Raw genomic sequence first — 16,091 nt, 5'->3', positions numbered from 1 at the left:
GGAATGTGGATGTGATGTCTAGAGCTCTGGAATCCCATTAGACCCTGAGAATAAGTGTACACCCTGGGAATGGTAGAGAAAAAGCCAAAAGCAGCCTGGTCCCCAGTAACTGAAGAGCTGCCACATTGGCCCCTGGGATTTGTATCTATCTATGGTGATTTTTATGCATGAGAGAATGAGCCTCTGTCTTGTTCAGGTCACTGTGATATTGGGTCTTGTTTCCTCCCATTTGAATCTGATCCTAAGTGATATGATGGAGCAGCAGAGAGGACTTTGAGGAAGAGGATGAACTTGGGTTGGGTTTTGAAAGATGAGTATGACGGATATGCAGATACGGGAGAAGAAGTTCCTCACAGGTTCTGGCAACAGCAAGAGTGACAAGGGTCTTCCAGGCGGTGTGTGGAGCATGACAAGGAGATGTAGGAGCTAAGTAGGGTTGGAACACCGCTTCATAAACAGCTTTGGCTGCTAGGGAAAGAAGATACAGTTTTAACTCTTAGCACTGGGGAGCCACTGAAGGTGTTTGAGTGCAAGAGTGATGTGTTTGGAACTAGATTTTAGCTTGATGAAGATCTGTAGGCAGAACTGGAAAGTAACCTTGGGCCAGAACTGGGGAGCTGAGGGTGAGAATTGGTTGGAAAGGAGGTATGGAGACTAGATTATCCGATAGTATATGGAATAGCTAACGGATTAAACAATGGTGTGCTAATATCACGGATAACTTGGCAGCCACGGAAAGGATGACATGCAAGAAAGTGTGATAACATGTGAAGGTGCTCTTGGTATACTGTTACATGACATAGAACGTTCTCACTCAAATGTGGGAGCTAAAAAAGTGGATTTCATGAAGACAAAGAGTCGAATGTGGTTGCCAGAGGCCAGGAAGGGTAGGAGGGAAAGGGGTGGGGGGTGAAGGGAAGAAAAAAGTGTAAATGTATTTATTACCACTGAACTGTACACTTGAAGCCACTAAAGATGGTAAATTGTATGTGTATATTTTATCCCAATAAAAAATAAAACAAAAGACAAAACCAAAAACACCCCCCAGATTCCCTGTTTGTTTATGATCAGTTCCTGAAAATTAAAAAAATTAATTCCATGCATTAAATATTAAAAGCCAAGAAAGTTATTCTCCCATTGTTAATAATAGTTACTGCTGGGTGGGAGTTTTTAGGGTGCTTTTTATTTCTTTTGTTGCTATTTTCTAAATTCTTGGTCATAGTGATAATAGCAGCTGAGCACCCCTGCAGACTGCAGAGCTCTGTGCCAGCGGCCTCAGCACTGCTTCATGCTTTAGCTTTTTAAATCCTCCTTGTGCCCCATGAGAGAGGAACTTTATTTTTCATCTTTTTATATTTGAGGAAACCAAGACTCAGAGAGTACTGGGGTGGCAAGGGCAATATACGTAACCTTAACATTTGTACCCCCATAATATGCTGAAATAAAAAAAAACAGAGTAGGATCCTCCTTCAAGGGGAGAGAACCAGTGCGAAGAGAGGTGCCTGGGAGGTGTGGGGGGCCCGCAGGGGGCAGAGGCCCTCTAGGGGTCCGGGAGGACCCCGCGCCCGCGCAGCCTGCCGAGCCCACCGTGGACACCATCTCCCGTCACGCGCTGGTTAGGACTCACAATCGCCTCTTTAGGGGAAGGGAAACAGAAGCTCAGGAAGGTCATACAAGTTGCTCAAGATACCAAAGTAGGAGAGTCAGGATTTGAACCCAGAGCTCTCTGCCTGGCTCAAAAGCTTTCTCTGCCACGCCTACCCACAACAGGGGCGCTAGTTTCAAATAAGCAGATTCTGGAAATCTGCTTATTTGGCCTTCCCAGCTCCCTTAAGCAACAGACTGTGGGCAAGCAGCGAGAACCATTTAAAAACAGGCCTCCAACCCTGTCTTTTGGGCGAGTCTTAGTCTCGAACGGCTCACCCTCCCTGTCTGGAACTTCCTGGCGGAACCTGACCTGATTTCACCTGCTGGGTTCACAGTCCAGCCTCACTCCTTAAACCCACCGCCCTTCCTTAGCCGCTTCCTGACCACAGTCCCGCAGCCTTGGCCCCGAGGCAAGGTTCCGCAGTCCGCCCAGCACCTGCTCTCTCCACGCTCTGCGCCCCTTCTCTGCCACCCGGCCTGAGCCCCCCGAGGGGGAGGCCGGGAACACTCCGTCCTCATGTCAGACATTTCCCTAATTCCCTGTGGCTTAATCTTTTGCTCTTTCAGTTTATCGTAAATGATTTTCCAAGCCAGTGGATTTAATTACATTACACTTAGGGAAATTGGTGCCATTTCTTAATTACTTTTATAGTTGAAAAGCAATTACTTAGCAATCACATGAAGAGATTCTCGTATTTCCTGGAGCTCTGCAGAGAACTAGACCGGCTTTGAAGAGGTTGGGTTTGCCCCTGGGGTAATTGGAACTGGGGTAATTGCTTTTGGGGAGAAAGGTAAGTTTTGTGGTATTGTTCCAGCAAGGGGTATAGCTAGTATTACAGCTCTCGTTGCAGTGCCCGACTGGGGAAGGAACTGAGCAGCACAGGAGAGGAGAGTCGGTTATTCCGCCAGCAGTCTCGGAGCGGATCTGACTTTTAACCCCCCTTCCTTGTTCTCTTCCTGTTTTTATACCCTTGGTAGGACTCAAAAAATGTCCAATCAGCAATAAGCTTTAACATCCAATCAGCAATAAGCTTTAACATCCAATCAGCAACAGGGGGACTTGAAAAGTATCCAATCAAGATCGCGCGGCCGGAGGACGGGAGCAGGTGGTTGAGCACTGAGCGCCGACAGAGCAAGGCCGCCCGGCAGCACGCACCTGCTGTGGCCTTCAGCGCCCGTGCAGCCGCAGCCCGCAGCGATGTGGAGCAGCGGGGAGGCAGCGAGCGGCCCGTCCCGGCACCTGACGTTTTTCCCCTTTGATGCCCTTATCAGTTTACACAGAGGCGTCAACCTCTCTATGACGCTAATAACTGCACTGGGCAAGCTGGGTCCCACGGTTACCATCAGAAGGATCTCTTAGCCCTTTGACTTTGGTGGTTACAATTCCTGACTGGTTTGCATAGTAACAGCATTCTTCCCCCAGAGAGCCCCAACCAAGAACAACACAGAGTTACCCCATGTAGACCCAGAAAAGGATTATCAAGAAGCAAGTTAGTCCAGTCTTTTGGTGCAAAGGCCCCGAGTCCAATTCTCAAGAAGATCGTCAGTATTCCTGTAAGAGTCCAGGTCAGTGGTCCCATTCAGTCCTTGGCTTCCAGCCAGACTCCGGGGCAATCCGTATACATTGGCCCTTTAGTCTTGGGCATACCTGACGTGACGACTTCGCTCCCCGTGGTGACTGCGTGGCCAGCCAACCGTTTGCCGTCCTGGGTGTGGCTGCTGCCGTCCCTGTAGAGCCACAGGTCAGGCGCTGGCAACGGACCATCCCTCAAGTCCGGCGGCTTGCGCAGACCTCCTCTACGGCCTCGGCACAGTCCTGGCCCGGTAGGCAGGAAGGTGGGAGGGTTCAAGGTCCGCAGTCTCGATGGTGACTCGTGGGTTTTCACACACCAGTCCCTGGCACTGCGCCAGCCAACTGCTAGAAAGCCATCGGTGCCCCGATGTGTTCACTGCTGCGTGCGGGACCTGCACACGGACACCCTGCCCAAGCACAAGGCCGTCCACCTCCTTGACCAGTGAGACGGTCGCTGCCAGTGCCCGCAGGCAAGGCGGCCGTCCCGACGCTACCGAGTCTAGCCGCTTGGACAGACAGGCCGCTGGCCTCTGCCAGGGCCCACGGTCTGCGCCAGCACCCCACAGCTCCCTGCCTCTCGCCTCCAAGGGGGCCTGCTCAGCCTCAAGCCGGCCCGGAGCTCCACACCGCCTGTTCCAGCGTCCTCTTCATCCGCTCCAGGAGTGCACGTGTGTCCTGCTCCTTCAGCTCCTCAGCCATCATGGCGGCATCGGTCGGTGATGGCCTTTTTGGCCTTCTCTGCCTCCCGCCTCTCCTGGGCAGCTTCCTCCACCTCCCCACTCAGCTGGGCCAAATCTGCCTCGAGCTGCTTCTTCTGGTTCAGGAGGCCTGTGTTCTGCGAATGCAGGAGGTTGAGACACTCGGTGGCCTCCAGCAGCTCCTGCTCCGCCAGCCGCCGGCTGTGCTCGCCCTGCTCCTGCGCAGCCCCCAGCTCTTCCAGCTCAGAAGCCAGCTGCTGCTCCTCATCCCGCCCTGCCTGCTCCTCCTTCCGCGGGGCCTGCAGCAGCTGTGTGGCCAGCTGGGCCTCCATGGCCCGACGGGTAGCGTGGCCCAGCTGCAGCTCCAGGTCACTGAGGTCACCCTCCATCTTCTTCTTGAGCCTCAGTGCTTCGTTGCGGGCCGGGTCTCAGCACCCAGGGAGGCCTGCAGGGACTCCACTGCCCGCTGGCGGTTGCGCCTCAGGTCAGCGCGCTCCTCATCTTTCTCCACCTGCTTCTTTTTTGCCTCCTCCAGCTCCTCGGTCCGCTGGATGGCGTCTGCCTCACGCTTGCTCAGCAGGTCCTGCCCCAAGAGAGGCACCGGACAGTCTGGTATGTGGAGGACCTCTTGCCTTATCTGATGGCCCCCCAGGTGGCCTAACTGGGACTGGCAGGAGGGTCTGGCTACCCAGTAGCTCTGACTATAGTTTCCTGCTTTGTAAGTGGGGCCGTGGGGGTTATCACAACGAGTGTTCTGCTCCAGCATCCACCATGAATGTCATCTGTTGGCCCCCTACTTGCATCTTAACCACAGGTTCCTGAGGGCTGAAGGAACCTGGTTGGCCTAACTCGGAGTCAATGCCACCAAGCCCCACTAGCTCTTGGGCTTCTGGTTTCTGCTAGATAGTCCCAAATGGGGCCCTCCCTTGTGACAGGTGACTTCTCTTGTGGGGGCATTCATTCTTCCAGTGGCCGAACCCCTTGCAGTTGGCGCACTGGTCTCTTGCCAGGGGTGCCCGTCCTCTGGTTCCCCCCTTTTGTGGGGGTCCGGGCCGCTTGGAAGGGTCGGGTCCACCAAGGGCGGCCGCCAGGAGGGCAGCCTTTTTCTTCATCCTCTGATCTTTCTCCCTCTGAGCAGTCTGGTCCCGGTTGACGTACATCTTGTGGGCCACCTCCATTAACTGTGTGATGCTCATGCCTGCAAATCCTTCCAGTTTCTGCAGCTTCCTCCGGATGTCGGAGGCAGACAGCCCGACGAACGCTGCATTCACCATTCTCTGGTTTTCGGCTGCCTCCGGGTCGATAGGTATGTATACTCGGTATGCCTCACAGAGGCGCTCGTAGAAGCCATAGGGTGACTCTTCTGGCTTCTGGGTAATCAGGACAACCTTGTTCATGTTGGTCGGCTTTTTGGCCCCTTCCCGCACTCCTTGGGGAAGAGCCTCTCGGTCCCGCTCGAGTGCCGCTGTCCTTCTGGTGCGCTGAAATCCCACTCTGGGTTGGTCTCGGGCGCCGCTCGTGATGCCCACCGTTCCACATCCGGGTGCCCGCCGGCGCCCGCTCCTGCAGCCACTTCCGAGTTCCAGTCGTGATCCGACGCCGTTCCTCGGTACTGAAGAGGGTCAGCAGGAGCTGCCGGCAATTTTCCCATTGGGGCGGTGAGTCTGGAAGACAGACTCCAGGAGGTCGACGAGGGCCCGCGGTTTCTCTGAGTAGGACGGCGTATGGTGTTTCCAGTTCAATAGGTCGGTGGTGGAGAAAGGCTGATGATACAGGGCAGGTTGCCCCGGCTGGATGGTTCCGGCATCCCGAACCCGAGGAGGAGCTAGCGTTTCCTGCAGAGGCATCTGGAAGGCCAGGCAGACCGCAAGCGGCGGGCGAGTGGTGGAGATGCAGTCCCAGTCACCATCTCCACACTGAATGCATGAAACTTATCAGCATGCACCTTGCAACTGTTGGCTTGGACTCAGACCCTCCCATGCGTTAACTGATTTAACCAGCTCTCTTATTCCCTACACCGCCCGACAACACCCCTTTTCTGAACCTTGTCCCTGCCCAGACTCTCGTCCCTGCTCTGGTTCTTCTCAGGACACAAAAGGGGTGGGGGCTTCTCTCAGTGTCCGCCTAGCTGCGTCCCTCGAGGGAACTTAGGCGCGTCTTGGCCAAGGCGTCATGGGAGTGAATCGCCCTTGTGCTGACGTCACCACAGAACCCCGGTTAGGACCCACTCAAAGCTGTAGCTGAAGTTGTGGGGCTATAGACACAATGACCTCAAGCAGTCACCGTTCCCTCCACGCGCATTTACTCAGAGGTTACACATTCCCTCCCCTGGGGGATCCCTGTCCTTAGGAGCTGATCCAGCTCCTCTTCCTTCCCACTGACGGGCCTGCACCCTGGGAGCTGATCCGGCTCCTCTTCCATCCCACTGACAGGCCTGCACCCTGGGAGCTGATCCGGCTCCTCTTCCGTCCCACTGACGGGCCTGCACCCTGGGAGCTGATCCGGCTCCTCTTCCATCCCACTGACGGGCCTGCACCCTGGGAGCTGATCCGGCTCCTCTTCCTTCCCACTGACGGGCCTACACCCTGGGCGCTGATCGGGCTCCTCTTCCATCCCACTGACGGGCCTGCACCCTGGGAGCTGATCCGGCTCCTCTTCCTTCCCACTGATGGGCCTGCACCCTGGGAGCTCATCTGGCTCCTCTTCCATCCCACTGACGGGCCTGCACCCTGGGAGCTGATCTGGCTCCTCTTCCATCCCACTGACGGGCCTGCACCCTGGGAGCTGATCCGGCTCCTCTTCCTTCCCACTGATGGGCCTGCACCCTGGGAGCTCATCTGGCTCCTCTTCCTTCCCACTGACGGGCCTGCACCCTGGGAGCTGATCGGGCTCCTCTTCCATCCTACTGATGGGCCTGCACCCTGGGAGCTGATCGGGCTCCTCTTCCTTCCCACTTACGGGCCTACACCCTGGGCGCTGATCGGGCTCCTCTTCCATCCCACTGACGGGCCTGCACCCTGGGAGCTGATCCGGCTCCTCTTCCTTCCCACTGATGGGCCTGCACCCTGGGAGCTCATCTGGCTCCTCTTCCATCCCACTGACGGGCCTGCACCCTGGGAGCTGATCTGGCTCCTCTTCCATCCCACTGACGGGCCTGCACCCTGGGAGCTCATCTGGCTCCTCTTCCTTCCCACTGACGGGCCTGCACCCTGGGAGCTGATCGGGCTCCTCTTCCATCCCACTGACGGGCCTGCACCCTGGGAGCTGATCGGGCTCCTCTTCCTTCCCACTGACGGGCCTGCACCCTGGGAGCTGATCCGGCTCCTCTTCCTTCCCACTGACGGGCCTGCACCCTGGGAGCTGATCCGGCTCCTCTTCCTTCCCACTGATGGGCCTGCACCCTGGGAGCTCATCTGGCTCCTCTTCCATCCCACTGACGGGCCTGCACCCTGGGAGCTGATCGGGCTCCTCTTCCATCCTACTGATGGGCCTGCACCCTGGGAGCTGATCGGGCTCCTCTTCCTTCCCACTGACGGGCCTATCTCGGGCCGGCCCCAGGACCTTACCTTTTTCGACGTCCTGGCCTTGGTCTGCCGCTCCAGCTCACTAAGCCTGGTGCCCACCCTCTCAGCCTCCTGCTCCTGCCCGTGCACCGTGGAGGCGAGCACCTGCCTGGAGGCCTGTCGCAGCGTGGCCTGTATCAGTGCCCCTGCTTCCCCTACCTTAGCAAGCCTTCGCGAGCTTGGCATTGCCCTTGGCCGACAGCTCCACTTCTCTCTTCTCGGCACTGCAGGAGAGGGATGACGCTCAGCGCAGGCTAGTCTCAGCCTGCTGTCCGCCATCCGGCGATCTGGTGGCTTCATGGGGCCAGCGTGGTCGGCTTTCCAGGTCAGGGAACCAAAATGTTCCGGCAAGGGGTATAGCTAGTCTTACAGCACTTGACTGAGGAAAGAACAGAGTGGCACATGGAGAGTTGGAGAATTCTTTATTCCGCCAGTCAGGCTCAGAGAGGATCTGACCTCTGACGTTCACTTTCTGGTTCTCCTCCTATTTTCATACCATTGGTAGGACTCAAAAAGCATCCAATCAGCAACAAGCTTTATCATCCAATCAGTAATAAGATTTAACATCCAATCAGCAACAGTGGGATTCAAAAAGTATCCAATCAAGATCTCGCAGGCAGTGCAGGCAGAGGACGGGAGCAGGCTGCTGAGCAGCGGACAGACGCGATGCTCAGCCCCAGCAGTGTGCACCCAGCGGCGTCCAGCAGCCGGTGCAGCACTGGCCCGCGGGGATGCGGAGCGGCGGGGAGGTGGCGAGTGCCCTTGTCCTGGCACCGACAGTTTTCCCTGTCAGTGTAGCATTGGATAAATAAAGATTTGTTTTAATTGTGATCCACTCTGTTGCTTAAGCCCAAACCTGACAGACACCCTTAACATCTCCCTCTTCTTTAGTGCTCTGTACCTCCTCGTTAGTGAAGTGCTAGGATCCCACCTCCTGGTCTCCCTCTGTCCACTCTGGCCCCATGCCATGGGTTGAAGGGTGGTTCCCAAAGAACACCTGTGAAGGTAAACTTATTTGGGAAAAGGGCCTTTGCAGATGTAATTAAGTGAAGGATCTTGAGATGAGAACATACTGAATTACCTGGATGGCCCCAAGCCAATGAAAAGTGTCCTTCTAAGAGAGGAAAAGGGACACAGAGGGATGCGAAGATGGGCTGAGACTGGACTGATGGATCTATACGCCAAGGAAGGCCAGGGTTGCTGGAAGTCACCAGAAGCTGGGAGGGAGGGACAAGCCCTGCCTTTGCCTTGGTGTTGGGCTGCTGGCCTCCGAAAGGTGAGGGAGTGAGTGTGGGTTGTTTGAAGCCACTCAGTTTGTGGTCATTTGTTAGGGCAGCTCCAGCATCCAGCTCCCTCAGTCAGTTTCTAGCGCTCCTAGCTACAGTGCTCAATGCCAGCAGCTCTGGTCTGCTTAGAGCGCAGCGGCGTCCCTGCCACGGCCTGGCCAGGTCTAGGCCGAGCCCCTCTGTGATCAGCCCCTGTCATTCTGCTTTGGCTGCCTGGACCTCTTTGCTCTTCCTCAAACACAGAGAACCTGCTCTTGCCTCAGGGCCTTTGCACCTGCTGTTCCAGCCACCTGGAATGGTCACTCCCAGAGACCTATGGTGTTCCCAGGCTCCGCTTCAGAGGAGCCTTCCCGGCCAGGGTAGTCAGAGCCCCACCCATCAAACGCCTGTGTGTTCTGCTGGCTCCCGGTCTACCGTCCCCTCCTCTAGCGGGCGGCCTCCCAGAGAGCAGCGCGCGGCCTAATCTTGCACCCGCCACACCTAAAACAGCACCCACAAAGACAAAGACATCTGTTGAAGGAACATCTGTCTTTGGGCGAGGAGAGGCTGGAGGATCCGCTGCAAGTGTGCGGGCCGGGAGTGGACCTGCAGCCCGCACGGAGCAGACGCCAGGAGTGGACCTGCAGCCCACACGGAGCAGACGCGGGCCGGGAGTGGACCTGCAGCCCACACGGAGCAGACGTGCGGGCCGGGAGTGGACCCGCAGCCCGCACGGAGCAGATGCGGGCCGGGAGTGGACCTGCAGCCCCCCACGGAGCAGACGTGCGGGCCGGGAGTGGACCTGCAGCCCACACGGAGCAGACGTGCGGGCCGGGAGTGGACCTGCAGCCCGCACGGAGCAGACGCGGGCCGGGAGTGGACCTGCAGCCCACACGGAGCAGACGTGCGGGCCGGGAGTGGACCTGCAGCCCACAGGGAGCAGACGTGCGGGCCGGGAGTGGACCTGCAGCCCACAGGGAGCAGACGTGCGGGCCGGGAGTGGACCTGCAGCCCACAGGGAGCAGACGTGCGGGCCGGGAGTGGACCTGCAGCCCACAGGGAGCCGGCACGTGGGCCGGGAGTGGACCTGCAGCCCACAGGGAGCGGGCACGTGGGCCGGGAGTGGACCTGCAGCCCACAGGGAGCAGATGTGTGGGCCGGGAGTGGACCTGCAGCCCACAGGGAGCCGGCACGTGGGCCGGGAGTGGACCTGCAGCCCGCACGGACCTGCAGCCCACAGGGAGTGGACCCGCGGGCGTGCGGGAGTGGACCTGCAGCCCACAGGGAGTGGACCCGCGGGTGTGCGGGAGTGGACCTGCAGCCGGCACAGAGCAGACGCGAGGCTGAAGAGGGGGCAGCGATGCTGGGTCAGGGCCACTGAGGCAGGGCTGCACAGATTCACCGGCTATGGAACTGGGCAGGTTATTTCCTCTTACCCGGAGCCTCCGTGTCACACCTGGAAGCCGAGTGGAACCACGTTCTTGGCGGCCACAGCGTGACAGCCCGGGCGACTGACAGCCGGGCGCAGGGCTGGGCGAAGTCCCCTTCCTTCACCCCTCGCGGTGGGGGTGCGCGGGTGCCCACTGCCCCACCCTCCTGTCTTGATGCTTCTTAAACACTGAAAAGGCTAAGGGGAAATGAAGGATATGAAAGGATCTCAAAGAGACTGGTGGGATTTATCCCCTGTTCTGTGCAGCTGCAGGTGGCTCACTCTGCTTGCTGTGTAGACTTCCATCCTGTTGTGGAAAAGGAAAATTACCAGCTAGACAATACTTAGTATGGGATGGGAGGTGGGAGGGGTGGTTGAGGGAAACTTTATGTTAAAGACAAAATGTTCTGCAAGAGAGTGTAGCTGATCGGCAACTCACAAGAGGATGTAGCTAACCGCAAATCTGGGCTCCTGTGACCGGCTTGCTCTGCAGTGCAGGGTCAGCCCAGGGTATGAAGCCCCAGACTGAGAACGTGCGGGGCTGCTCTCCCTCCTTGCATGCAGTGGTGACAGCCCCTGCGCAGGAACAGATAAAATTTGGCTGATTGGATTTTGGTGTCCGAGTCCCCTTGACCCGCTGGTTTACAGCAGTGTGGACGCCTCCGTCCACAGCTGAGGGCGGGCGCTTTCCGGGGGGCCGTGCCGAGCGTGGCTCCTGAGAATGCTCCAGTGCACAGCTCTGAGTGAGCAGACATACATACGTTGGGTACAGAACTAAGAGTAGAGTTGTCAGATTTAGCGAATTAAACTTGGGACATACTCACACTAAAAAGATTACTCGTTGTGTATCTGAAATTGTAATTTAACTGGATATGTTGTATTTTATCTGGCAACCACACCACAGAGTGGAGTTTCAAGCCTTGGAGTGTGTGTTCGTTCGCTGTTAGCAGGGAAATCCCAGCGTTTCCTCAAAGTGGCAGCACCCACATCCACCGGCAGCCGTGGGAGACGTCCGTTCCACAGCTGGTGTCGTGCCTGCTTTTCCTGCTAGCCATGCCGCGGGGCTGTGAAGGCACCATGCTGTGGGTTCAGTTCGAGTTTTCCTGAGGACTAATACAAAGTTGAGTACCTTTTCATGTCTACGGACTGTTTGAATATCCCCTTTTGTGTGTCTGTTCAAGTCTTTTGACCATTGAAATAATTGGGTTGTCGTTTCCTTATTTGCTTATGGGAATTCCTTACATATTCTGCATACTACTCCTCTGTCGGGAGTGTGCGACGCGAATGTCTTCTCCCATGCTGTGGGCTGCCTAGATGACACGGAAAGTGTCGGGCGCCAGGACACGGCCACTGGCCGCCTCCCCGGCGCCCCGCATCTCCGCGGCCCAGCGCTGCGCGTGGCCAGTTGGAGGGCGTGCTGCTGGGGCCAACCCGAGGCAGAGCGCCCTGGGTCCTGCGTGCCTCTGGGGCGGCTTGCAGCCACCTGTTTCCGGCCGTGCTGCTTGCCTGATCCTGATTGGGTAATTTTTGCTGATTGGATGTTAAAGCTTGTAGTTGATTGGATGCTTTTGGAGTCCTACCAAGGGTATAAAAGCAGGAGGAGAACAAGGAAGGGGGGGTCAGAAGATCAGAAGACGGGAAGAGAGCTGTAACACTTTCTGGGTTGAATCTGCTGGCGGAATAAAGACTGTTCTCCGATTCTTCGTGTGCCGCTTGGTTCTTTCCCCGGTCAAGAGCTGTAACACTAGCTGTTCACTTGCCGCAACATTTTGGTTCCCTGACCGGGAAAGTCGACCCAGCTGGCCACTTGAAGCCAGTGGGACAGCACCCTTGACAGCTTACGGCACCCTTGACGCTGCGACAGGCCTCCCGGAAGGGGCTGGTCTGCACGGTGCATTGGCAGGAGCAGGAGGCTGATCGGGTGGGTGGGTGCCGGGCTGAGCAAGCTGGAGCCACCAAGGCCAGGACGTCGGACAGGGTAGGGTCTCTGGGACCCACCTGAGATAGGCCCTTCAGTGGGAAGGAAGAGGAGCCCGATCAGCGCCCAGGGTATAGGCCCGTCAGTGGGACGGAAGAGGAGCCCAATCAGCTCCCAGGGTGCAGGCCCGTCAGTGGGAAGGAAGAGGAGCCCGATCAGCTCCCAGGGTGCAGGCCCGTCAGTGGGAAGGAAGAGGAGCCCGATCAGCGCCCAGGGTGTAGGCCCGTCAGTGGGACGGAAGAGGAGCCCGATCAGCTCCCAGGGTGCAGGCCCGCCAGTGGGATGGAAGAGGAGCCCGATCAGCTCCCAGGGTGTAGGCCCGTCAGTGGGAAGGAAGAGGAGCCCGATCAGCGCCCAGGGTGTAGGCCCGTCAGTGGGACGGAAGAGGAGCCCCATCAGCTCTCAGGGTGCAGGCCCGTCAGTGGGAAGGAAGAGGAGCCCGATCAGCGCCCAGGGTGTAGGCCCGTCAGTGGGAAGGAAGGGGAGCCCCATCAGCTCTCAGGGTGCAGGCCCGTCAGTGGGAAGGAAGAGGAGCCCCATCAGCTCTCAGGGTGCAGGCCCGTCAGTGGGAAGGAAGGGGAGCCCCATCAGCTCTCAGGGTGCAGGCCCGTCAGTGGGACGGAAGAGGAGCCCCATCAGCTCTCAGGGTGCAGGCCCGTCAGTGGGACGGAAGAGGAGCCCCATCAGCTCTCAGGGTGCAGGCCCGTCAGTGGGAAGGAAGAGGAGCCCGATCAGCTCCCAGGGTGTAGGCCCGTCAGTGGGACGGAAGAGGAGCCCGATCAGCTCCCAGGGTGCAGGCCCGTCAGTGGGAAGGAAGGGGAGCCCCATCAGCTCCCAGGGTGCAGGCCCGTCAGTGGGAAGGAAGAGGAGCCCGATCAGCTCCCAGGGTGCAGGCCCTTCAGTGGGAAGGAAGGGGAGCCCCATCAGCTCTCAGGGTGCAGGCCCGTCAGTGGGAAGGAAGGGGAGCCCCATCAGCTCTCAGGGTGCAGGCCCGTCAGTGGGAAGGAAGAGGAGCCCGATCAGCTCCCAGGGTGCAGGCCCTTCAGTGGGAAGGAAGGGGAGCCCGATCAGCGCCCAGGGTGTAGGCCCGTCAGTGGGAAGGAAGGGGAGCCCCATCAGCTCCCAGGGTGCAGGCCCGTCAGTGGGAAGGAAGAGGAGCCTGATCAGCTCCCAGGGTGCAGGCCCTTCAGTGGGAAGGAAGGGGAGCCCGATCAGCGCCCAGGGTGTAGGCCCGTCAGTGGGACGGAAGAGGAGCCCGATCAGCTCCCAGGGTGCAGGCCCGCCAGTGGGATGGAAGAGGAGCCCGATCAGCGCCCAGGGTGTAGGCCCGTCAGTGGGACGGAAGAGGAGCCCCATCAGCTCTCAGGGTGCAGGCCCGTCAGTGGGAAGGAAGAGGAGCCCGATCAGCGCCCAGGGTGTAGGCCCGTCAGTGGGAAGGAAGGGGAGCCCCATCAGCTCTCAGGGTGCAGGCCCGTCAGTGGGACGGAAGAGGAGCCCCATCAGCTCTCAGGGTGCAGGCCCGTCAGTGGGAAGGAAGAGGAGCCCGATCAGCGCCCAGGGTGTAGGCCCGTCAGTGGGAAGGAAGGGGAGCCCCATCAGCTCTCAGGGTGCAGGCCCGTCAGTGGGACGGAAGAGGAGCCCGATCAGCTCCCAGGGTGCAGGCCCGTCAGTGGGAAGGAAGAGGAGCCCGATCAGCTTCCAGGGTGCAGGCCCGTCAGTGGGAAGGAAGGGGAGCCCCATCAGCTCTCAGGGTGCAGGCCCGTCAGTGGGAAGGAAGAGGAGCCCGATCAGCTTCCAGGGTGCAGGCCCGTCAGTGGGAAGGAAGGGGAGCCCCATCAGCTCCCAGGGTGCAGGCCCGTCAGTGGGAAGGAAGAGGAGCCGGATCAGCTCCCAGGGTGTAGGCCCGTCAGTGGGAAGGAAGAGGAGCCCGATCAGCTCTCAGGGTGCAGGCCCGTCAGTGGGAAGGAAGAGGAGCCCCATCAGCTCTCAGGGTGCAGGCCCGTCAGTGGGAAGGAAGAGGAGCCCCATCAGCTCTCAGGGTGCAGGCCCGTCAGTGGGAAGGAAGAGGAGCCCCATCAGCTCTCAGGGTGTAGGCCCGTCAGTGGGAAGGAAGAGGAGCCCGATCAGCTCCCAGGGTGCAGGCCCGTCAGTGGGAAGGAAGGGGAGCCCCATCAGCTCTCAGGGTGCAGGCCCGTCAGTGGGATGGAAGAGGAGCCTGATCAGCTTCCAGGGTGCAGGCCCGTCAATGGGATGGAAGAGGAGCCGGATCAGCTCCCAGGGTGCAGGCCCGCCAGTGGGATGGAAGAGGAGCCTGATCAGCTCCCAGGGTGCAGGCCCGTCAGTGGGAAGGAAGAGGAGCCTGATCAGCTCCCAGGGTGCAGGCCCGTCAGTGGGAAGGAAGAGGAGCCCGATCAGCTCCCAGGGTGCAGGCCCGTCAGTGGGAAGGAAGAGGAGCCCGATCAGCTCCCAGGGTGTAGGCCCGTCAGTGGGACGGAAGAGGAGCCGGATCAGCTCCCAGGGTGCAGGCCCGTCAGTGGGATGGAAGAGGAGCCGGATCAGCTCCCAGGGTGTAGGCCCGTCAGTGGGACGGAAGAGGAGCCGGATCAGCTCCCAGGGTGCAGGCCCGTCAGTGGGAAGGAAGAGGAGCCCGATCAGCTCCTAGGGTGCAGGCCCGTCAGTGGGAAGGAAGAGGAGCCCGATCAGCTCCCAGGGTGCAGGCCCGTCAGTGGGAAGGAAGAGGAGCCTGATCAGCTCCCAGGGTGCAGGCCCGTCAGTGGGAAGGAAGAGGAGCCCGATCAGCTCCCAGGGTGCAGGCCCGTCAGTGGGAAGGAAGAGGAGCCCGATCAGCTCCCAGGGTGCAGGCCCGTCAGTGGGAAGGAAGAGGAGCCCGATCAGCTCCCAGGGTGCAGGCCCGTCAGTGGGACGGAAGAGGAGCCCGATCAGCTCCCAGGGTGCAGGCCCGTCAGTGGGAAGGAAGAGGAGCCCGATCAGCTCCTAGGGTGCAGGCCCGTCAGTGGGAAGGAAGAGGAGCCCGATCAGCTCCCAGGGTGCAGGCCCGTCAGTGGGAAGGAAGAGGAGCCCGATCAGCTCCCAGGGTGCAGGCCCGTCAGTGGGACGGAAGAGGAGCCCGATCAGCTCCCAGGGTGCAGGCCCGTCAGTGGGAAGGAAGAGGAGCCCGATCAGCTCCTAGGGTGCAGGCCCGTCAGTGGGAAGGAAGAGGAGCCCGATCAGCTCCCAGGGTGCAGGCCCGTCAGTGGGAAGGAAGAGGAGCCCGATCAGCTCCCAGGGTGCAGGCCCGTCAGTGGGAAGGAAGAGGAGCCCGATCAGCTCCCAGGGTGCAGGCCCGTCAGTGGGAAGGAAGAGGAGCCCGATCAGCTCCCAGGGTGCAGGCCCGTCAGTGGGACGGAAGAGGAGCCCGATCAGCTCCCAGGGTGCAGGCCCGTCAGTGGGATGGAAGAGGAGCCGGATCAGCTCCCAGGGTGCAGGCCCGTCAGTGGGATGGAAGAGGAGCCGGATCAGCTCCCAGGGTGCAGGCCCGTCAGTAGGATGGAAGAGGAGCCCGATCTCCTCCTGAGCACAGGGACGCCCCAGGGGAGGGAATGTGTGATGAATGTTTGGGGAAAGGGCACATTGACGGTGTAGGCACTGTGTCTGTAGCCCACAGCTACAGGGTTTGAGTGGGTCCTAACCTGGGGTTCTGTGGCGACATCACAACCGTGATTTGCCAAGGGGAGGAGTCGGAGCAGGGACCAGAGTCTGGGCAGGGACAAGGTTTTGTCGGTGGTGGTGGGAACAGGAAAACATGGGAGGGTTTGAATCCAAGCCAACGGTTTTGGGGCGCATGGTGACAAAGTTTAAAACAGGCTGTAAGGGCAGATATGGGTTCACGATGACACCTGACAGATTGAGAACCCTCTGAAAGCTGGAGTGGCCGACCT

Source organism: Microcebus murinus, chromosome 16 (genome assembly GCF_040939455.1).
Source record: "Microcebus murinus isolate Inina chromosome 16, M.murinus_Inina_mat1.0, whole genome shotgun sequence".
Lineage (NCBI taxonomy): Eukaryota > Metazoa > Chordata > Mammalia > Primates > Cheirogaleidae > Microcebus > Microcebus murinus.
Note: the sequence above shows the minus strand (reverse complement) of the source record.